This window comes from Capsicum annuum, chromosome 4, assembly GCF_002878395.1.
Source record: "Capsicum annuum cultivar UCD-10X-F1 chromosome 4, UCD10Xv1.1, whole genome shotgun sequence".
In the NCBI taxonomy this organism is placed as follows: domain Eukaryota; kingdom Viridiplantae; phylum Streptophyta; class Magnoliopsida; order Solanales; family Solanaceae; genus Capsicum; species Capsicum annuum.
In genome coordinates, this window is record NC_061114.1 from 95,997,078 (window position 1) to 96,022,445 (window position 25,368).

Consider the following 25,368-nt stretch of genomic DNA (forward strand, 5'->3'; position numbering starts at 1 on the left):
TTCTTAAGGCCTTTTGACACAATAAATACTATGATGCTTTGGTAGTTGATGACAACTTATCAAAAGAAAAGTTAGTGACATTTCGTTATACCTATAATCCAGGTTATTCTGGGATTCATTTAGACTTGTCCAATTTGGATTTGATAGGAAAACCAAAGTACATAACTACATGCTTGCCTGTCATAACCGCTAGCATGCTACTCTTACTATCACTTCCCATATCAAGGCTATTTGCCAATTCTAATAGAAAGATTTTTATGAAAGCTAGTTTAACCGCATGTGCTTCGCACATGTAACGTTTGATTATTTAAAATTAAATGATTTTATCTATTGTGGAGATTTGTAATTAAGTGCAAAAATTCAAATCGCTTTTCAAATATCTTTCACACTTTAATATAATAATGTAAACATAAACATATATACATATATATTTTACCACCAGAAGTTTCAAGTGGTTGGTGGATCATCACTTTTGTGTTTGGCATATAGTAACTCTTTCTCTTGTTGCCACAGATTAAGAGAGCCACATCAATTTGAATCATATGAGTTACAATTTTTTTTTTTTTTATATATTTAAAATCTTTTCTTTTTTAAATTCAAATATTTACAAAATCATTGATTACATTCTTATTACGTACTTAAAACTTTTAAAAAACTGGTACTTCTTAATTTTATTTTATTCAAACAGTTTTATATTTATTTCTAGATTTTTTAAATCTCTTTAAAATCAAATTTAGTTGATTTAGAATTCTTAAACTAATGGAAAAAATATTAATTGTCATTAATTTTAATGACTTCTAATAAGGAATGTTTTTACCATAAATATGTTTAATTAATTTTCAACTCTTAAAATAGGAAAAATAGTGAAATTTGGATGACTTTTAATAAGGAAAGGTTTTATCATAAATATATTTAATTAATTTTTAATTCTTAAATATAAGAAAAAAAAATAGTGAAAAAATGATTTTGTCTAAAACAAAGACTTTTAATCAAGGGCAAAAGGTTCAAACAACATTTCTAAGGCCCTTCACACTTTTAATATATTATAGATTATAAATTATAGATATAGATATAGATATAGATATAGATATATGGATGAAGGGCTAAAGTATCTATGGGGTATTAGGAATAAAAGCATGAAATGCTTCAGAAAGGTGAGCTTATGTAGTACACTAGTGCTTGTGGTAGTTGATCTTTATATATCAAGCTTTAAATATTCTATCCCCATTTTATTTCTCCTTGTTTTGATGGTCTATTACCATCGCATGAAAGAAATATTATCTTCAGATAGCAAGTGAAGAAAATGAATAGCTGATCAATCTTGACTTGTAGGATATTTTTAGGATCTGGACCTTTGGTGCATTGGATAGCTATGTTGTCTGAAAAGTGACATTGTGATCCTAGTAAAACGATTTGTAAAGCTCTCCATAACAAAATTGTTGATTCGTAAAGACATTATGCACTTTTGGCGTGGAAAGCATCTTCAATCTACAGTTTTCGAGATTCTTATCTTTCTGACATTAAATTTTAAACCATAGGACAATGCAAATTCGATTACAAGTAGAAAAATTTCCTTTGAAAGTTAGATTGATGACTTAAGAGTTATAGCGGAAATATGAGTGCAAAAGTTGTTAATAGGAAAAGCCAAAAGTAGGAGAAAGAATTAGTTCCCCTGATATTTACAGCAACCTCTAGGGGTTTAATGTTCATAGCCAAATAGAGAAGGGTTAGGGGAAATTTCAACCCCTATTTAATGCTTATAAGAACAGTAAATTAAACCGTAATTTATTATACATGCTTAGATTTAAGGGTATTACTGATGCCTTCGGCATTGTCAAACTTTTTCTTGTGTTTGTCTTCATAGTCCATCCAAGGGTCTGTTTTGAATATCCGTTGTTTCTGTGTAATGATTAGATGCTGGTCTTTGTTGGCAGAAGGTTGTGCCATCTCTTTCCTTTTTTTTTTTTAGTAAATTTATTGGGTGATTGAACAAGGAGTGTTGCTGATATTAAACAGTTTACTTTTATGTTCAACAAGTTGATTTGATGCAGACAATACAAGATGGTTGGATGCAGATAATCTTCTTTGACTTTGTTAAGCTAGTTCAACGCTTTATAAATTTTTGTACTTATCACTGATTTTGTGGGTTTAACTTATTGGTGATCCGGAGCAAATTCTCGTGGGCATTCTGAACTTCGCCTATTATGGTAAGCTACTGTAAAACCCTGTTGTGAAAAAATTATTCTACCAACGTCTGCACATGCTTATAGATTTTTCCTTCTCGGTTAATGATACCGGAATTATCAAGAAGACAAGAAAACACACTCAAAACGGTCCACAAATCCGAAGATTCAAGGACCGTTTAGAGACCACACTCGGATTCAACAATAACAACAACAATGACGAGATAAAGGGTGTGTTTTAACACCGAAATAGCTAATCCAAAGTAAGATTAACAACAACAATATGAAGACAAGATGAACAACAACAAGGATATAACAATGACAACAAGTCACGGGTTACAATACTAGATCAAGAACACCAACGATTAGAACAAAGTGAAGATAGAAAGAATGACAAATGGAGATGTAATATTAACAACCTAAGAGCTTATTCCACTCTTGGACCTTTAATACCACACAGAACATAAACCAATCTCTTACGTGACCTCAAGGGAACCGGAATCCCCAAGCAACCAACGTTTCTAAGCAAGCTACCAACACAAGGATTCCACCTTGAAAGACACTCTATGGTGCTCTTAAAACATATCATCAAAGTCTAAATGACAAAATGACCTAATTGTTCTATTTATAGGCTAGGGCAACACTTGTTACATAAATGACCAAAAGACCCTTAATGAGCCCAAACAAAAGGGCTTGGCTTTTTGGACAACTTTGGAGTGTTGCGACTTGTTCTCTACACTTCAAAGCTTGTTCCTTGGTTAGGCAGCCCCACAAGCTCGGGTCTTTCCTCACGTCTTCATATTCTCGAGTGCTAAGACGCCTCTTTGACTCGTATCATCCTCCCCTCCTTAGAAAGGATTCGTCCTCGAATTCGAACCTTGCAAAATAATAGGAAGGACAAGCAAACACAAGTTCCTCAAGGTATGAGGGTTAGGATTAGCGTAATCAATCATAGCATCATGCCAAGGTGGCTCAAATTTCACATATAACCAAACATCCCTCGGGTTCTCAAAAATGACACACCAATCACGGGAAACCCGAATTACATACAAGACATGCTTAGCATCAACATAACCATGCCCACACAATGCACACACGTTATTCTCGAATATGGTTTGAAATGAATCAACATCACATTTCAAATGGTCGCCGAAATCAAAGAGGTAGAGTGTCCATGGACACGGGTGGAGGACATACTTCCTTTCCCGAAGACTACCACCATTACACTCATTGATACCCTCTATACTAACATGATCTACAATAAAAACAACTAGAGGGTCATCCTTAGTCAATCGGCCAACATATTCAATATCACCATTTTCACACACAAGTTGATCTTCATGACTTCCATAAGACAATGTACTATCATTTGCCACAATGACTTCAACACTAGATGGATCAACTAGTGTTTCCACAATCTCAAGTTGTACATTATCATCACCAAATGGAGGCACATTCGGCTCACCTAAAGTCAAACTATCATTCACACTTAGTTCGCTACTAGCCTCATTCACTAGAGTGCAAGAGTTAGTTTGATTACCTTGTAGCTCATATGGAGCATGTCCACTCACGGGAACTTGATTAGGAAGGCTTGGTTGCTCTATCAAGTTATCTAACTCCTTGCAAAGAGAGCTTTCCGTCCCTTCTATTTTTTCTTCCACTCGATCCATTATTCTTTCCATTTGACTACTAAGGTCATGTTTCATACCCATTATGACAACCGTCAAATCGTTCATGGTCATCTTTTCCGATGCCATAGTGCCTATTAAGAACACTAAAACGTAATAAAACAATAACACGTTAATGTTACCAAAAATCAGTCCACGAGTCGACTCAAAACAGTCCACAATTCCTCACTTTCACAATTTGACGTTTTCACTTTATTGGTCTCACAAGCGTTGATAACTCGCTTCTACTCCAATGAGGTTACTTGTTCCCAATTGTGGCTCGAGGTCGGAGTAGATTCTTGTTTGAAACGACTCAATAAGGAATGTACGAACTTGAACCGAAAGATACTATGACTCAAAAACAAGAAAAGCACAAAACAGACAACGTTAACACGAAGAAGTGTATTCAAAAACTAATTTACAATCTAGTAGAGGAGTACTAGCTTGTCAATTAGTTATTAGAGTCAACAAATGAAACTAGGAACCAACAATAAGAAACTAAGAAAATCCAAATTTGAGCCAAAATTTGTTGTGTGAACAGTAATAGTGACGTGACAGTCACGTATTGGTTGCAGCCTAACAATTTTTTGATTTTCCAAAATTGAAAGGCTTGAACAATTGGTGATTTGAAATTGGTGAGAATTGTTTTGGAGGGAAACAAGTCTTGAATCCTCTTCAAATTCAAAAGAATGAAAGACTTGACTTTTTCCACTAATTCCCTAAAACAAGGTCCTTAAAACAAGGAAAGTTGTTGAGAAGTGATTGACTAGTTGATGGATGATTGCAAGTCTTACAATACTAACAAGTTTTCACCTTTTTTCCTTCACCTTTTAAAGATCTAGTAGTCACTTTATTCATCCAGTTATGAAGGTTGTAAGAACATCAAGAACATCTTCATCAACCACCAAGAACTCAACAATCCAAACGTCCACCTATAACAACAACAACGCCAACAAGTCATGGCTAAGACCACAATGAACAACAACAATCGGCCACTCTTCAAGTTCACAACAACAACTCCAATAAGTTCAAGCTCAAGTTTAGATTTTAGACTCAAAAGTGTTAGTGAACAAGAAAGACAATACTTAGAAACAACTAAACCAACAAAAATTCTTGGCCAATACACAACAATAACACAATTTTCGACCAAGAACACCAAATGGACAATTTTGCAATTTTCTGGAAATTTCAGTTTTCAACCTTTTTTTTTTTTATAATTTTCAACCAAGGGAGCCCAAGATTGGTGTTGTAGGAACAAAACCAAAGATGTCTTTGATACCAATCAAGAAGACAAGACAACATACTCAAAATGGTCCACAAATCTGAAGATTCAAGGACCGTTTAGAGACCACACTCGGATTCAACAATAACAACAACAATGACAAGATAAAGGGTGTGTTTTAACACCGAAACAACCAATCCAAAGTAATATTAACAATAACAATATGAAGACAAGATGAACAACAACAAGGATATAACAATGAAAACAAATCACGGGTTACAATACTATAACAAGAACACCAATGATTAGAACAAAGTAAAGATAGAAAGATAGACAAATGGAGATGTAATATTAACAACCCAAGAGCTTATTCCACTCTTGGACCTTTAATACCACACACAACATAAACTTATCTCTTACGTGACCTCAAGGGAATCGGAATCCCCAAGCAATCAACGTTTCTAAGCAAGCTACCAACACAAGGATTCCACCTTGAAAGACACTCTATGGTGTTCTCAAAACATATCATCAAAGTCTAAATGAAAAAATGACCTAATTGTTCTATTTATAGGCTAGGGCAACACTTGTTACATAAATGACCAAAAGGGCCTTAATGAGCCCAAACAAAGGGGCTTGGCTTCTTGGACTGCTTTGGAGTGTTGGGACTTGTTCTCTACACTTCAAAGCTTGTTCCTTGATTAGGCAGCCCCACAAGCTCGGGTTTTTCCTTACGTCTTCATATCCTCGAGTGCTAAGATGACTCTTTAACCCCTATCAGTTAATGGGGTGTCTGGATGGTGCTTTTTCAAAGTGACTTAATACTTTTGGCTTTTGTCTTTTTTTTTCTTTTGTACTTTTTAAGCCTAAATTAAAGTTCTTAAAAACACTTTTTATCTTTGCCAAACACCTCCAAAAATAAAAAAAATGCTTAAAAGCCAAAAACACTTAAAAATAAGTCAATTCATACACCCTCCAAGTCCTGATATCTCGCTATGCTTCTCTTTTTTGGACGTCTGTATCTCTTTGCATTTCCATCTTTTTGGGGCTAAGGTGGAGGTAGTACAAAGGTGGCTTGTTCAAGTGGTAAAGTTTGAGGGACTTGTAACCTCGATCACATGTTTGAGCCCTGTGCCATGTGACTAAGCATAGTATTTACGTGGAGGAGGGTAGAGGGGAGGGCTCATTATCCCTGAGTTTTAAAGGTTGTGGTTAGTCCAAAGGGTTGACCACATATAAATTTGTCAATCATAAGAGAAATAAAGTACAACGTAGGCTTGTAGTCTTTAGTGAAAGATTCTGAAAGAGCTCTAACATTTTTTCCCTTCTAATGGCGTGTGCTTCTTATCAATTGGTTGTCTATAATCTCTTGGATTCCTTTTCATGGACTCCTACTCTTCTGCATTTATGTTGTTGATAGCAGAACAGTTCTGTTCTGATGGACCTCTTAGATGGTTAGATTTGACAAAGTGCCTTGCAACGCCTGTGGATGAAAAAGTAGAATTTAGAGCCCGTTTGAGATTGCTGTTACCAAACTGCTTATTTAAGAAGCACTTTTATAAAATAGTTTTTCAAAAAAGTGCTTTTGAAAAAAGTAATTTGTATTTGGTAAATCCATTTGAAAAGTACTTTTGATGAACAGATTGTGTTTGGATAATCTTTTTCATTATGTGCTTTTTTGAGATAAATGACCAAAAGGATATGTATCAATAGACTTTTACTGCTAAAATCAATTTATAGAGAAAATTTATTTTAAATATCTATTATAGTATTTTTAATTAAAATTTTATTTTTATTTAATTAAAAATCCCATACTCTAAAATTTTTAATAAATATTTATATACATAAATACATTAAAATATTAATAATAATATATTACTTAAATAATTTAAATATTACTTTAGAATATCAAATAAAAATAAATATAAAAATTATTTCATAAATTAAATCATTATTATGAAAAAATTAATGACAAAAATAATTAGTCCTTCATACATCACAAAATTCTCAATGATTTCATCCATAATTTTACTATGCAATATCTCCATACTAGTAGAAGATCTGTCTTGTATTTCTGAAGTTATAGCAGAAGGCTCATCTCCTTCTTCATATATGTAAACTACAAGGTAACAAATATGTCACTTTTCATGAATTATTTATTTAAAATTAAATATTTGAGAAAAAATTTATAAGTGTTGTCAAAATATCATTCATTCTTGTAACGCGTTTCATCTGTCATTTGTTATCCTTAATAATAAATAAATAAAGAGCTATATATTTTCAGATCATCATCAATGATTTTTTAAAATTTATTTAAAGGAAATGAGTGAAAATAAAATAATAAAATATATAAATCATAAATAAAATAAAGAATTATGATGTAAATATGAAGTATAAAATATTAAAATCAAACTTTAATAATACTTATAAGATATGTTAATTATACACACACACATATATATATAGAGAGAGAGAGAGAGGGAGAGAGAGAGTGATAGGGATATTTTAGTCATGAAAAAAAATATTTTTTTACTTTTTCTTTTTTTGAAAAGCAGAAATTTTTTGCTTCTTTCCAGAAGTAGAAAAACTGCTTCTGCTTCTTTTTAAAAGCACTTTTGCAAGTTTACCAAACACCCTTCTTTTTTAAAAAAGTGTTTTTTCTCAAAATAAGTATTTTTTTGGGGAAATAAGCAATCTCAAACAAACACTTATTCTTATATGAAGTTACTTTGACTGCATTTTTACTTATTGAGACTCTGACTCACTCTTTTTGGTGCAAAGGAAAACAGTAGTGTGTGTTGTGGTTCTCAAATGAGTGAATTATTTGTGTAACAGGTAAAGTTTCTGCCATGTGATTAGGAGTGGAAACAACCTCTTGCAGAAATGCAGGAAAGGTTGCATACAATGGACCTTTGTGGTTCGGCGCTTCGTTGAACCCACACATAGCGGGAGCTTAGTGCACCTTGCTTTTTTTTGTTTTTTTAATATTTCTTACTGGCTCAAGAAAATATCTGTTGTGCTTAGGGGTGACAATTTCAGTCCATATTAGTGAAAGAAGTCCATTTAACCCATATTTATGGAGTTGGATCACTCATATTTTAAAGGGCAAAATACATAAAGTAACATATCTATGTATTAAATTATAAAAAATAACACTAGTTTTATGAAATTATATTTCATAGCATTTATGGCATATTTTTATTGTGTTTCTCTTTTTTTTACCGCATTGGAAAAGTAACCTTCAGTTACCCCTCTTTTCACGCCACTATTCCTTCTCTCTTCATTTTCTCTCCATTTTTGAAAGATATTTTTTCGTTTTTTCCGCCATTAACAAAAACTTTCAGCATCACTTTTACTTTCTTTTGCATGATTTTAGCTATATCAAATCTTCATATATTTTAGGTAACACTTAATTTATCTATTGCATATTTTTTTGGGGGGGGGGGGGATTTTTCGACTCTAACATATCTCAAAATCAGATTTTAATTTTTTATTTGTTTTAATGGATGAACAAACACTAGAATCACAAAATAAAACTACTGGCATACAAAATTTAAATTTGGTTTCAGATTGTGGACCGGCTTTTAGTATCGACTTAACTCAAGAAGAAGTTGTTAAAGTTGTTTCATCTTTTTTTCAGTTTAAGAAATATCACAGACCGAAGGAGTTTAGGTCAAAATTTTGCAACAATCCGATTAAGATGACAGAAATTATGAAAGAAAAAGGTTGCAGAAAAAGCATTCTCCAAAGGAAACAAAAATTTAAAAAGGGACAGAGAAGAAAAGAAAAGCTCAAGAAATTGAAGTTTTGAGTAGTAAGGTTGATGAGGAAGTGCAGAATTCTTTTGCTGACGATTCTCAAGAAGATAGTGATGAAGAAGTATTTTTTTTGGTGTAAATGTATTTTTTAAGTAAATGTATTTTGCTATTAGTTTAGATGTTACTAAAGTTGTAAATTATATGTATTTTTCGAAATACTGAATATGTATTTTATGTTTTTGATGGTATGTGGAGGACAAATTTAGTAGAAAACATATTTGTGGAGATAATAGGATAATTGTGAAAATATACTGTTAATAAATATGTTAATACTCATGAACAGGTTTTTTTTTGCTATATGTATTTTTATATATTTAATATGTATTTTTTTAAGAATTTGTTATATTTTCCACTGATAAAATACATATGCATGTTACTTTTAGTTTAACTATCATATCAGTATATTTGCTATAGGGTATGCCATTGGCTATATGTATTTTTGGCTTACTTGATATGTTTTTTTCAGTCGTGGTTGTATTTTTACCATAATTAATTTATATTTTGCAGTGTTGGTTGTATTTTTAGCATACTTGATTTGTATTTTTTAGTGTTGCTTGTAATTTTGATTATATGTGATATGATTTTTTCAGTGTTGGTTGCATGTTATATTTTTTTTTGTATGCTTGAATTTTGTTTACAGATTAAGAGGTAGTAGTTTTACTTTGTATAGGTTATGCGGGACGAAAATAGTCAGAAAACTTTCAAGATTTGCACCACACGTGTGCTCGTATAGTGACAAAGATATTTATGGAAGCATACGTGCAATTTTAAACAAGGAACAGTTTAAAAACTTTTGCGACAATAATATTTTTGGTTATTTTATGAAGAAGCAACAATGTGTAGTGCAAGCACAGTTATGTAGATGTGTTATGACGCTTGAGGTGAAGGATAGTTCTTCTTTTGGGATTCTGATTTGTCCTAACGACACCTTTCTTAATTTTATTCTCAGGGAATTTGCTATCATAACTGGATTGAATTGTGTGTCAAATAGATATGACTTTATTTTTGACGAGGGTTTACCAAATAGGATGGTTGAGAAGTATTTCAATGGGGCAAAAATTATATAGAAAAGGCAACTATTTTTAGTATTCACGGAGAAAGTATGGGGGGAGAACAATGATGAGGATGCTGAGAAATTTGCAATCCTGTATTTCCTGCATTCATTTGTGTTATCTAATGTTGAAACTGAGGTTATACCTCGTCTTCATTTTGATTTGGTCGATAGTGGAAGATATAAGGATTTTCCATGGGGTTCTTTATCTTTTGAAGATCTGGCCAGAAGTTTGAACAACCGGTTGAAAGCAATTTTATTTGATTCAGGAAATGCAACTGGCTATTCAAGTGTGGCTTTACGAGTGTTGTTTTAATGTCCCACCAAAGATTGCATCAAAGGTTGATAATCGGATTCTCTGATTATTAAATTGGAAGACGGTTGCACCTCGTCCACGCTTTGAGTTTTTGATGAATGCTATGTTCAATGATAATGGCAAGGTTTGTTGTTACTAAATACAAATGTATTCATATGTAATTACAGTATACATATATATATTTTCATTTACAATTGTTTAATTGATTCTTTAACATATATTATTTACCTATTATCATAGGTTGTCTTTAAGAACATACAGCCAACGAAAAAGGAGCTGGCAAATTGCAAATACCAAAGAAGGATGCAATACAACATGAACGTTCTATTGATTTTGATGACGACTTCCAGGATCCACCACCAAGAAAGATCAACGAACATTCAAAGAAGAAACAGAAGGTTGATTCATCAACATCAGTAGCGAAGAAATCTTTAAGGAAAAAGCAAGTAAACGAGCATACCCAAACGAGGACATCAGCTCCTCGTGTTGCAAAGAGTGATGGAATGAAGACACCAGTTTTCAACCCAATTCCAACACGACAGGCATCTTCTTCAAAAACGAAGAAAGAAAAGCAAACAACTCGGGTTATTTTTCCTCAGGTACAGTCAAAGCCAGATATTCATGTAGAGGAAGTAGCCGTCTCAAAGCCTGAGAGTCATGTTGAAAAAGAAGCCTTTATTTCTAAGAATGATTTTGATGCATTCCGCGATGAGGTAATTGTTTTTTGGAAAATATTTGTTTTACATGGAAAAAACTTTGTTTATTGATTTTGTATCAAAACAGGTTCGTCGTGAGTTTAAAGGAATTCGTGGACTTATGAGAAAAAAATTTAAAAAGATAAAGAAAGCATTTGCTCAAAGCAAGGTAAATTTTTCCTTGAAAATCTTAGTTGATTTGAATATGTATACTTATTGGACTTCCTTATACAAATACAGCATAAAAAATCATTATGTTATTAGACTCAATTTTTTCAGGATCGGGTTGTAGATATAGAAGCTGATAAGTCAAATGTTGATGAGGGAGGGTTAGAGCAATCTGGAAAATATTTCAGTCCTGATGTTCTTTAATCTTCGGATAATATTTTTAACGGTACAAAGGTAAATATTAAAGTTCAAATACAGATCTAGTTGTACTTTTAAAGTTTATAGAACTTTCAAATTTGGAATTAAATTGAAGATTGACTTTAGTATGATATTCAGGTTTTATTTTTTCATGTGCTGTTTACTTATTAAATACATATGCATTGTGCATTAAATACAATTATTTTTTACATCACATGTAGTGTATATATACATTTTTGATGGTGCTCACATAACAATACATATAATTTCGTTTATTAAAAATATTATAACATGCAACACGGTGTGTTTTTAGTTTTGTTTAAATATATATATTTTTTAATTTGATGTTATATATCAATATGTATTTTTAATGTGTTCTACACACTTGAAATGTATTTTTTAGTTTTACTCATATGTATTTTTTTAACACAACATATATATGTATTTTAACACTGAGTGTTTTTTTTTTGTTATATTCATAAATATGTATTTTTGAGTTTATGTTATATATCAATATGTATTTTTAATGTGTTCTATACACAACATATGTATTTTTATTTTACTCATGTATTTTTTAACACTTCATATGTATTTTAACAAAGAGTGATTTTTTTGGTTATGTTCTTTAATATGTATTTTTGAGTTTGATGTTAATACATTTGTTTGATATATAACATCAAACTCAAAAATACATATTAAAGAACATTTTAATACATTTGATGTACATTTGATAATACATTTTAATACATTTGATAATTCCAAAATCAAAAAATGTTTGATATATAACATCAAACTCAAAAATACATATTAAAGAACATAACAAAAAAAACCATTTGAATAAAATATATATGAAGTGTTAAAAAATACATATTAGTAAAATAAAAATACATATGCAGCGTATAGAACACATTAAAAATACATATTGATATATAACATAAAACTCAAAAATACATATGTATGAACATAACAAAAAAACACTCAGTGTTAAAATACATATATATGTAGTGTTAAAAAAATACACGAGTAAAACTAAAAAATACATTTGCAGTGTGTAAAACACATTAAAAATACATATTGATATATAACATCAAATTGAAAAATATATATATTTGAACAAAACTAAAAACACACTGTATTGCATGTTATAATATTTTTAATAAACGAAATTATATGTATTGTTATGTGAGCATCATCAAAAATGTATATATATACTACATGTGATGTAAAAAATAATTGTATTTAATGAACAATGCATATGTATTTAATAAGTAAACAACACATAAAAAAATAAAACTTGCATATCATACTAAAGTCAATCTTCAATTCATTTCCAAAATTGAAAGTTCTATAGACTTTAAAAGTACAACTAAATCTGTATTTGAACTTTAATATTTACCTTTGTACCATCAGAAATATTATCCAAAGATTGAACAACATCAGGACTGAAATGTTGTCCAGATTGCTTTAACCCTCCCTTATCAATATTTGATTTATCAGCTTCTATATCTACAACCTGATCCTGAAAAAATTAAGTCCAATAACATAATGAGTTATTATGCTGTATTTGTATAAGACAGTCCAATAAGTATAATTATTAAAATCAACTAAGATTTTCAAAGAAAAAATTTACCTTACTTTGAGCAAATGCTTTCTCCATCTTTTTGATTTTTTTTCTCATTAGTCCACGAATTCCTTTAAACTCGCGACGAACCAGTTTTGATACAAAATCAATAAACAAAGTTTTTTCTATGTAAAACAAATATTTTCCAAAAAACAATTACCTCATTGAGGAATGCATCAAAATCTTTCTTAGAAATAAAAACTTCTTTCTCAGCATGACTCTTAGGCTTTGAGACAACTACTTCCTCTACATGAATATCTGGCTTTGACTGTACCTGAGGAAAAATAACCTGAGTTATTTTCTTTCCTTTCTTTGTTTTTGAAGAAGATGCCTGTCGTGTTGGAATTGGCTTGAAAACTGGTGTCTTCATTCCATCACCCTTTGCAGCACGAGGAGCTGGTGTCCTCGTTTGGGTATGCTTGTTTACTTACTTTTTCCTTAAAGTTTTCTTCGCTACTGATGTTGATGAATCAACCTTCTGTTTCTTCTTTGAATGTTCGTTGATCTTTCTTGGTGGTGGATCCTGGAAGTCGTCATCAGAATCAACAGAACATTTATGTTGTATTGCATCCTTCTTTGGTATTTGCAATTTTGCCAGCTCCTTTTTCGTTGGCTGTATGTTCTTAAAGACAACCTAGATAATAGGTAAATAATATATCTTAAAGAATTAGTTAAACAATTGTAAATGAAAATGTATACATGTATACTGTAAATTACATATGAATACATATGTATTTAGTAACAACAAACCTTGCCATTGTCATTGAACATAACATTCATCAAAAACTCAAAGCATGGATGAGGTGCAATTGTCTTCCAATTTAATAATCAGGGAATCCAATTATCAACCTTCGATGCAATCTTTGGTGGGACATTAGAACAACACTCGTAAAACCACACTTGAATAGCCAGTTGCATTCCCTAAATCAAATAAAATTGACCACCAGCTTTCAACCGGTTGTTCAAACTTCTGGCCAGATCTTCAAAAGATAAAGAACCCTATGAAAAATCCTTATATCTTCCACTATCGACCAAATCAAAATGAAGACGAGGTATAACCACAGTTTCAACATTAGATAACACAAATGAATGCAGGAAATACAGGATTGCAAATTTCTCAGCATCCTCATCATTGTTCTCCCCCCATACTTTCTCCGTGAATGCTAGAAATAGTTGCCTTTTCTGTATAATTTCAGGCCCATTGAAATACTTCTCAACCATCCTATTTGGTAAACCCTCGTCAAAAATAAAGTCATAGCTATTTGACACACAATTTAATCTAGTTATGATAGCAAATTCCCTGGGAGTAAAATTAAGAAAGGTGCCATTAGCACAAATCAGAATCCCAGAAGAAGAACTATCCTTCACCTCAAGCGTCATAATGTACCTGCACAACTGTGCTTGCACTACACATTGATGCTTCTTCATAAAATAACCAAAAATATTATTGTCGCAAAAGTTTTTAAATTGTTCCTTGTTTAAAATTGAGCGTATGCTTCCATAAATATCTTTGTCACTGTACGAGTACATGTGTGGTGCAAATCTTGGAAGTTTTCTGACTATGAATATTTCGTCCCGCATAACCTATACAAAGTAAAACTACCACTTCTTAATCTGTAAGTAAAATTCAATCATACAAAAAAAAATATAACATGCAACCAACAATAAAAAAACATATCACATATAATCAAAATTACAAGCAACACTAAAAAATACAAACCAAGTATGCTAAAAATACAACCACCACTGAAAAATATAAATCAATTATGGTAAAAATACAACCAAGACTGAAAAACATATCAAGTAAGCCAAAAATACATATAGCCAATGACATACCCTATAGCGAATATACTGATATGGTAGTTAAACTAAAAGTTTCATGCATATGTATTTTATCAGTGCAAAATATAAAATATTCTTAAAAAAATACATATTAAATATATAAAAATACATATAGCAAGAAAAACCTGTTCATGAGTATTAATCTATTTATTAATAGTATATTTTCAAAATTATCCTATCATCTTCACAAATATGTTTTCTACTAAATTTGTCCTCCACATATCATCAAAAACATAAAATACATATTTAGTATTTTGAAAAATACATATAACTTACAATTTTAGTAACATCTAAACTTATAGCAAAATACATTTACTTAAAAAATACATTTACACAAAAAAAAAATACCTCTTCATCACTATCTTCTTGAGAATCGTCAGCAAAAGAATTCTGCACTTCCTCATCAACCTTACTACTCAAAACTTCAATTTCTTGAGCTTTTCTTTTCTTCTCTATCCCTGTTTTAATTTTTGTTTCCTTTGGAGAATGCTTTTTCTGCAACTTTTTTTTTTCATAATTTCTGTCATCTTAACCGGATCGATGCAAAATTTTGACCTAATCTCCTTTGATCTGTGAGTTTTCTTAAACTTTAAAGAAGATGAAACAACTTTAACAACTTCTTTTTGAGTTAGGCCGATACTAAAGACAGTCCACAATCTGAAACCAAATTTAAATTTCGTATGCCAGTAGTTTTATTTTGTGATTCTAGTGTTTGTTCATCCATTAAAACAAAAAAAATTAAAATATGATTTTGAGATGTGTTAAGAGTCGAAAAATTCCCTCCCCCCCCCCCCCAAAAAAAAATACATGCAATAGCTAAATTAAGTGTTACCTGTAATATATAAAGATTTGATATAGCTAAAATCATGCAAAAGAAAGTAAAAGTGAAGCTAGAAGTTTTTGTTAATGGCGGAAAAAACAGGAAAATATCTTTCAAAAATGGAGAGAGAAGGAATAGTAGCGTGAAAAGAGGGATAACTGAAGGTTACTTTTTCAGTGCGGTAAAAAAAAGAGAAACACAATAAAAATATGTCATAAATGCTATGAAATGTAATTTCATAAAACTAGTGTTATTGTTTATAATTTAATATATAGATATGTTACTTTATGTATTTTGCCCTTCTTTTAATAAAGAATTAGAGGGGTGGGGGTGGTATGGGGCATATTTTTTTCTCTTTTGAATTTTTTGTATTTTTTTTTAAAATCATTTGAGCCAAAAGAAATTGGGGAGGGGGGAGGGTGGGGGGGGTGCAATTTTTTTTTTAAATAATTTTTTAGTTTTTTCTTTTTGAAAAAAAATCATTTTTTATAAAAATATATTTTTTGGGTGGGAGAGGGGGAAGGGGTGCAATTTTTTTTAAAAAGTCTATTTTAGGTTTTTACTTTTTGAAATTGTTTTCATTTTTTTGAAAAAATATTTTTTGGGGATGGGGGAGTTGGGGTATGGTGGGGGTTAAATTTTTTTTTTCGATCCATATTTGACCAAATTCATATTTATCCATATATTATATGAGTGAATTGCAATTCAATTCATTTAATCTTAATCCATATTCAATCCATCCAAATTCGATCCATTCCGCCCAATTGCCACCCCTAGTTGTGCTAGATATTTTGTAGAAGTCCCAAACAACATTGCTAGGGTGATATTGAGAGAGGAGCTTGAATAAGAAACTAAAAAATGATAGCCTACTAAGTGTACAGATCATAGCAGCTCAGTATACAATGCCTATCAGGAAAGTCGGGGTGATTTGCACAAATAAGATACTTCGTGCCACTGTTTAATTTTTGACCCCGCTTAAATAAGTTCAGCAAAAATAGCTTGCACTTAAAAGAAGTTTTTGTTGTGTGTTAGTTCCAGTAGTATTTAGAAGATTTTAACACAGTTATGGAAACTTGGCTCTTTTTATACCTCAAGCCAATGAAAGCTAACTTGGATTGTGAGGGGCAAAGAAACCAAAACATATTGAAGTTACCTGCCCATACATGCATGAACAGTTCCATATTTGCAATGTTGATGCGTTTATTAACATCAATTTTCTGTATTTGAAATCTGATGCTAATGTAGTCTTCAGCTGAACTACGGTCAATATATAGGTTACTCAAAAAGCCTTTTTACATCAACAGATGATGCTTATAGGATTATAGGACATCACAATGGTATAGTACTATAATTATGCATTTTTGTTTTGAATATTCTGTAATTAGAAGTGTAAAGCCACATAAGCTTCTCTGGTGTAAGCACCAATTATGGGGCAATGACCATTGTGAGTATTTATTCCCATTTGTCTTAGCCTTGGTGGATAAAGTTGGTTAACATCTGTTGCTGGTGGGAGGTGATAGGTATCATGTGAATTTGATCAAGGTGCAGAAAACTGGCTCGACACCACGGTTATCAAACAAAAAAACCCGTTGTGACTATGGTACTGTGGGACTGTGATGGTCAAGTTTAAGTTGAAGGTGCAAATATTCTGACTGTTTTAGACCTTCTGTCAATAATTTTGCAGTTAACTGAGCCTAAAAACGTAAAACTGAATTTTCCCAATATTTCTTTTTTTCCCTTTGTACTCTAATCGAATATAGCTTCCAATATGCTCAACCAATACTGTTCACCACTCCAGAAATGACCAATTTTTACTCATCGATCCATAACGTCCCTACTGTAAGGAACAAAATCCATATAACCAAACCATGAAAAAACCAACTCAATATTGAAGAGTGAAGAACATAGGGAACTAAGTGAAAAAATTACAAGAAAAACACTAATTTAACATCCTTATTGCAATATACAAGGTGTTGAAAATATGTCTCAAAAATAAAGTAGGAGTAGATAATTTTAGTAGTTTTAAATTATTAGAATTCTACGTGGCTTAGTCTTAGGAATTATTTATCCCTTTGTTATTTGAATAAGAATTAGTTATCCCTTTTTAATTTGAATTTGAATTAAAGTCTAGTTAGAAATTTAGTTATAAATATAGTTTTTTGAGTTATTAATAAAAAAATTTCCTTTGACAATATGCAGTGTTTTTTTTTTCTCCAAGTCTTTCTCTATTATTTCGTTAGTTTCAAAACCAAAAATCAATAGTTGGTATCTAGAGTCAGTTTCTTGAGGGATCTATGAAAGAGATGAATTTTGAAAATAATTTTTCCCAAATTGCTCCTTTTGTCTTTGATAGTGAAAATTACCAACTTTGAGCAATAAGAATGAAGACTTATCTTGAGGCTTTAGATCTTTGGGATGCAGTGGAGGAGGACTATGATGTTCTTCTGCTGTCCAATAATTTCATGGTGGCCCAAATCAAAAGCCAAAAGAATAAGAAAATTAGAAAATCAAATGCAAAAGCTACTTTGTTTGCTAGTGTTTCTCCAACAATTTTCACGAGAATTATGACTTTTAAATCAGTAAAAGAAATTTGGGATTATCTGAAGGAAGAATATATCGGAGATGAAAGAATACAAGACATGAAGATGTTGAATCTAATAAGGGAATTTGAATTGCAAAATATGCACAAATCTGAGACCGTCATGAGTCATTGGCTGGGACTCGTTACGACTCCAGTGAAATTTCACCTTTCAGTACTTTGTTCCATGCTCAAAGTGACTCCTCACCAGAAGTTGTTATTTGTCATCATGACTCGTGGTCATCATTCATTTCCACTAAAGCCTCAACTTGTAACCTCTCAGGACTTTTCCTCATTTGTTCAGCACGACTCATATCACGACTTGTTATCATTCCTAATGGGTCGTGGTAAGTCTCTAATTTTACTCTTGAAATCAACATCTCTACTGTTATCCTTACAACTTTGGTCACGAGTCTTTAGGTGACTAAAAGACTCATTACCTATTCCTTACTTAGATTTTTCTAAAGTTCTTTCATCCACTTCTAATCCATGCAACTTCCAACTTACTTTACCTATAATACACACAAAACACACATCATATCTAACACAACAACTCAAGTGAGTGCATATTTTCACCGTTTTAAGGATTGAAAATGCCATGTGACCATGTCACATCAACATCCTAAACTTAGAATATTTGTATGTCCTCAGGCAACAAAAACAAAATAATACAAACACGATTCGTATCCAGGACAAATCTAAGATACCTACGATAGTCAATTTCACTCTTAAGCTAAAAAAATTACCCCCTCCTACTTTTAATTTTCAAAACTAACTATGAGGATCTATGAAGCATAACAATATGACACAAAGGAATCAGTCTATGACAGTACACTAGTAACAGACTACCACACATATATACAAACTACATTACCCAAAAAAACTTGCAGTTAGCAACACAACTGATGCTCTCTCATATCAAAGAAGTCCCACTCACTCAAATAAAGTGTACATGTTAAAGAAGGGATGATCATGAGACACTCACACTTAGAAAGAAGTTTCAATAATATGCATAAAGTACCATAGGCTTGCCCTTATTTTCTCTATCCTTTTTACGGACATTCAGATTAGGATCACTATAGGACTTTATTAGGCTTATAATGTAGGCTTTGGAGGATAGTATGGTACATATTGAATCTTAGCGACTAAGACTCCTTGGCACTACACTTACGTTGGGGTACACTTATCAAATAATTTATGTTTTATCCCCCCCTTATTTCTCCCTTTTTATTCTTTTATTTGCACATTCAGGTTGGCTGTGGTTGCTTTTATTCTTGCCTTTTCTCCTTTTTCTTTTTATTTTCAACTTTGTTTCTTTTTCTTTGTTTTCTACCACACCCAACCCTACTTTTTTTCCTCTTATTTTACCTTCCTTCATACCTACTTATATCACTCACCCCTATGATAGCCACCCTTAACTAAAGAGATTTTCCTAAGTTGAAGTGCACAATGTCCAAGGATGACTAGGGACAAAACAGGTTCCTTGTGAAACAAATGGGAAGATGAACAATGTAAATTAGAAAATAGGTCCATAAATCTAAATATTTAAGATCAAGGGATACTTATTTGCATTTGGTTGGTCATTTAGGCTATATGCGAACTTATTTTAAAGAATGACCGATGATCCTTTCCTAATTGGATATCCTACAACCTAGGTAAAACTAACCAAGCAATTTCTAGATTTTGTACACATAAGGAACTAAGTGGTATCTCACACACACTTGGCACAGGGTTATATCACACTCTATTGTCTATAGTCATGCAACTGCTAGCTACGATTATCATATTCCTAATCTTAATGCCATAACTAGATTCATAATGGTTACATGAATTTCTATGATACACAGTAATAAGAATTTTGGAGGGGTATCTCAATTAAAACACAATAAAAAAGAACATATTGACTTCCTTAGGTATTTATTTCCTCCTAGTTTAACAAAAACACAAAATAACCCAAAATGACATGAAAAACACAACACTAAACAATTTATTATCCTATACATGTCGATTCTACAGCCATACCATGACCAATAGGAAAAGAAGCACCATAACAAAAACCTGCAGCGACATGTTATACTCCAACCCCAACTAAGAAACTATACACTATCCCTAGTGCATCAATAATGTAAAAAATTGGCAAAAAGACATACTTAGGATCTCAAGGCACTAACTCATGTAGTGTTAGTATAGGGAAACTCATAATGTGCCCCGCTCTCACAAGAAGGGATCCCGGTGTTATCCAAGATTCTTAAATCAATAGTGGCATCGGTAGTTGCCGGTGTGCTCAATGTACCTGTGGGGTGGGAGCAGTGCTCCCAATCAACTTGACTATATCTATAACTATCTCTCTAGTAACTCGGGAGCTACCAACTCCGATTGCCATCTCTTAGGCCCTCGTCTGGTGGTCCCGCTCAGTTTGAATATTGGCAGCCTCAACTTTTCTCTTCTTGATATTCTTACTTACCACTCTCTTCTTTCTCTTCTTACTTATTTTTATCTTCTTTGGACTATTGCCATTATCACCTCTAGCATTCGTGTCAGATCTACCAACTCGTTATATATCGGGCACCTCCTCCTCAATAATCTCCTCAATAATTGATATCGAGGGGAAAGGTCTAGCATGTATATCCTCTACAACATCTTGGAGTATGGCCAAATCCTCATGTATTCCCTTCATATCTAGGGACTATACACCTATTAGCTTTTGGATGATCCACCTCTCAAACCAGTTAAACCGGGTCTACATGCTCTTCATCTCACCCATAATCTCTCGCTGCACCATGGATTAACCCCACTCTCTATGCTCTTCACTTTCTATTCAAATTTCTTAATCTTTTTAGCACCTCATTTAGGAATGTCTATGGCACTAAGGCATAGCCCGTAAGGGCTGCTTATCTCCATCACTATCAACTTGGCTACATCTAACTCGTAGCCCTCTATGATGCCCGTGATCAGGGCTGCTTAGTCTGTACTTCATAAATTGTCCCAATATGTGGGACTCAACATATGAAGCATAAGTATCCACCAAGCCTTTATTGTAAAGTTTAGGATCCCCTTCGTAATCCAAGAAGAAGAGCCAACTCCTCCACCCACCTAAGGAGCCTCCTCCCGCTCCATAGCAATAATTTTGGACATTTACCAGATGTGGGAAAATTTTTGTTCCAAACTAGTTTGCTTTACCTTTATCTTATGTATCTGCTCTATGTGGTAGTCAATCTTAGCTGTGTTAATCGGTAAATGGAACTCTGACCCTTGTAGAAATTGGGAAATGGTCTGTGTAGATATGTTCACCCAAACACCTCTAATCATTAGTGTCATCAAAGATTTACCACCATTCCATGAACGCCCCTATGGATACGACCTGTTACGCTCCATTTGATAAGCTGCTTAAAACTCTCATACTAGTGCAGGACTATACTTGCCGAGAGCTCTAGTCTTCCACTCAAAGTGGTACTGTTTGAACCAAGCATCAAATTCAGGCATTTCAGACATGCCCATAGTAGTCAACTTACGCTCTAAATATATTCCTCTCTTTGTTTTTCCTATGGAAGGGTTGAAGGCACTGTCTTGATCGTATAATTTCTGCATTTTGGGTACCCCCTATATTTAGTGATGGGCACCAAAGCAGGTTCTATATAAAGTGGTGTAGTAGGTGGAGGAAGAGGTGTTATCTCTACTGGGGTATCACTTGACACACTCTCACTCTTCTTCTTATTTTTAAACCCTCATTGTTAGACTCTCTATTCTCATACCCATTATATCTCTCATTATTTTCCTCCTTAAGACCAAAGTCCTCATCTTCTTCATCATATTCATGGTCTTCTTCAGACTAGGACAGTGAGTCGGGTGGTAACTTGTTAGGATTTTCATCCTTGGTCTGGCCTGGGTTGGTGTGAATTTTTTTGTAGAATCTTTAGCACCTCTGGATAATTGTTTCCTTAGAGCCACTGCCCCTTCGATTGGGTATCCCTCCAATGACCCACTTTATTTTTCGTCGTTAATGGGTTAATTGCTGAGAAGATGCATGTGGGTAGGGGCCTTCTTCTTGGGAGTTTGATTGTTTGAGGAGTCATTCTTCAGTGCAATTGGTACCTAGGAGAAACACACACGTTAGTACATCTAAGAAAAGGGAAGAAAAATAAGAAAAATTAACGATAGTGTTGTAGGGACTTGGCACCTAACGGGTTAGGGTGCGACTTGTTACCACTGGTAACGAGTCATTATGAGACCCGTGATTTTAAATTGTGCATAAGGAGTATTCACTGGTCAGGTAACGAGTTCTCATAATGACTTGTTATGTTAGACAGTGACTCATTACGAACACTCATTATCTAACCAAAACTATTTCCTTAGTGTCTTACCCTTCCCATTCATCATGACTCCTTACCATGAGTTGGAAAGTGTTACAATGACTCTTTATTTAAGTTTTTATGAGAGCAAAAACCCAAATACTTTTTGCACGTATGTTCCTAGTGATTACGAGTCAAGTAACGACTCGTTAGGTGGCCTTACGAGTCGTTATGAGTCCCATAGTCCCTAAAACATAGGTGTTCAAAGGGTTGGATTTCAAATATCATATTACCACACGTCTATATGATTTCAACAAGCTTTCGAAACTATTAGGTCACGCCCACACAAATCATAGGACAAATTTTATTATACTTTTAATTTAATCAGTGCAATTTGAGTTACTCAAGAACAAGGGCGACTTTTATTTTTTGAACATAGTGAAATCAAGGCATCTAAGAAATTCTGATCTATATTAAAGTACAAACTTAAAAATTAAGAACATTCAACTTACTTGATTTTTTGTTTTTAGATTCTTTGAATAAACTCCTTGAAGTTCCTTAGCCCTAGTTCTTGAGAATTTTTCACTCTAGGAGTGTTTAATTCTTTGAATGTGATGATATGGGTGAATTTGGAGTGATCTTTAAATGATAATGGAATGGTTTTGGAGAATGGAGGGAGTCTCAATGTTTCAAATGGGAAGAAAATCAATAATGGGATTTAACTTCCCATTTAAAATAGCAGTTCTATATTGGGTTGACTCAACAGGCCTGTGATGTTGGGACTAGTAACGAGTCACTTGTAATGACTCATTTCCCCTGGTAATGAGTCGTTGACCCCCTCTGTGATGATTGGAACCTTAATTGGGTCTCTAGTCATAACGACTCATCATAATGAGTCGTTGTGAATGATAATGACTCATTTTGAGAGTCGTTATGACTCTAGAAACTAAATACCTAAGAGTGGCCTAAGCTCCATCTTTCTACGACTCTGATTACAAGTCATTAGGTGTGATCACAACTCATTAGGAGAGTTTGGGTACCTGGAACTAGAATTTTTTTTTGGTTTTTTTCTATAATCTCCATCCCTTCATACTAAACACTCAAATTTCCCTATAACGTAATAAGTATAAAACATGAGTTGCCTCCCACACAACTCTTGATTTAATATCGTTCCACAACATGGCTAGTTTAGATACTCAGACTTCACCAACCAGCCCATGGGTTGCCTCCCATACAACTCCTGATTTAACATTGCGGGATGCTACAATTGCCTTGGTACCTCAGGCTTCACCAAGGTCCAGATCATCACATACTTTCACCCTATCTGGTTTCCCAAATAATGCTTCATCTACTGCCCATTTACCTTAAATGGGTCTTCACCATCATGCTCTAGCTCAATAGCACTATGTGGGAATACTCAAACCACAATGAATGATCCATACCACCTAGACTTCATCTTTCTAGGAAATAAGTGGAGTCTTGAATTATACAACAAGACCAATTCACCAGGATCAAACACTTTTTTCTCAATCTTCTTATCAGGGTACAACTTTATTCTTTCATTATATATGGAAGAACTCTCATAAGCATGAAGCCATAATTCAGCTAACTTATTCACCATGTTCAACCTTAATGTAGCTGCATCATACCACTCCAAATTTAACTTTTTAAATGCCCATAGTGCTTTATGCTCAAGTTCAACCGACAAGTGGCATGCCTTATCGTACACAAGCTGATATGGGGAGGAACCTATAGGATTCTTAAAATTTGTTTGATAATCCCTCAATGTATCATCCAACTTCCTAGACCAGTCAGTCCTGTTGGCATTGACAATCTTCGCCAATATGGACTTGATCTCTCTATTGGAGACCTCAACCTTCCTGCTCATCTGAGGATGGTAAGGTGTTGCTACATTATGGTTTACACTACATTTCTCAAGTATGGACTTAAACAGATGGTTGTATAAGTGATACACACTATTACTAATGATCGTACGTGGAGTACAAAATTGAGAAAAGATGTTTTTCTTCAGTAAGTCAGTCGCACTTCTACCTTTATTATTGGGGAGTGCTACCTCCTCCACCTATTTAGATACATAGTCAACTGCCACCAAGATATATTTCATTCTATAGGATCTCATGAACATCTCCATGAAATCAATCCCCCATATATCAAACAACTCCAACTTCAATAATACCCACACTGCAAATTTTGTGGATTGTACGAGTTCCACCATAATGAACCTTAACTGGTGATGAATGACAAGCCTCAAGGATGCTCATCATCTCCCTTTCTGGAATGCATCTTCAAATAACACCATCTACACAAATCCTAAAGAGGCAGGGATTATCTCAGAAGAACTTCCTCACCTTATACATAAACCTTTGGAGTGCATTGGCCAAATAACACCCCATTCAGCATAAAGTGGCACTTCTCCCAATCTTACACCAGGTTGCACTCCTTACACATCTAGAGTGCATTGGGCAAATAGTCCAGACAATTATCAAATGAGTCCCCAATGACTGAAAAATCATCCATGAAGACCTCTATCGTATCCTCCACCATGATAGAAAATATAGATATTATATATCTCTAAAAGGTGGAAAGAGCATTGCATAATCCGAATGACATCATATTGAATGACAAAATCCTATAAGGAAAAGTAAAGGTAGTCTTTTCCTAGTATTTGGGAGTAATCAAAATCTAATTATAACCCAAGTGCCCATCAAGAAAATTGTACCAATTCCAGCCTGCTAACCTTTAAAGCATTTGATTTATAAAAGGCATTGGGAAATGGTCCTTTTGAGTCTAAGTGTTCAACTTTCTGTAATCCATGCACACTTACTATCTAGTAACCGATCTCGTAGGCATAGTTTCATTCTTCTCTTTTAGTACCATAGTGA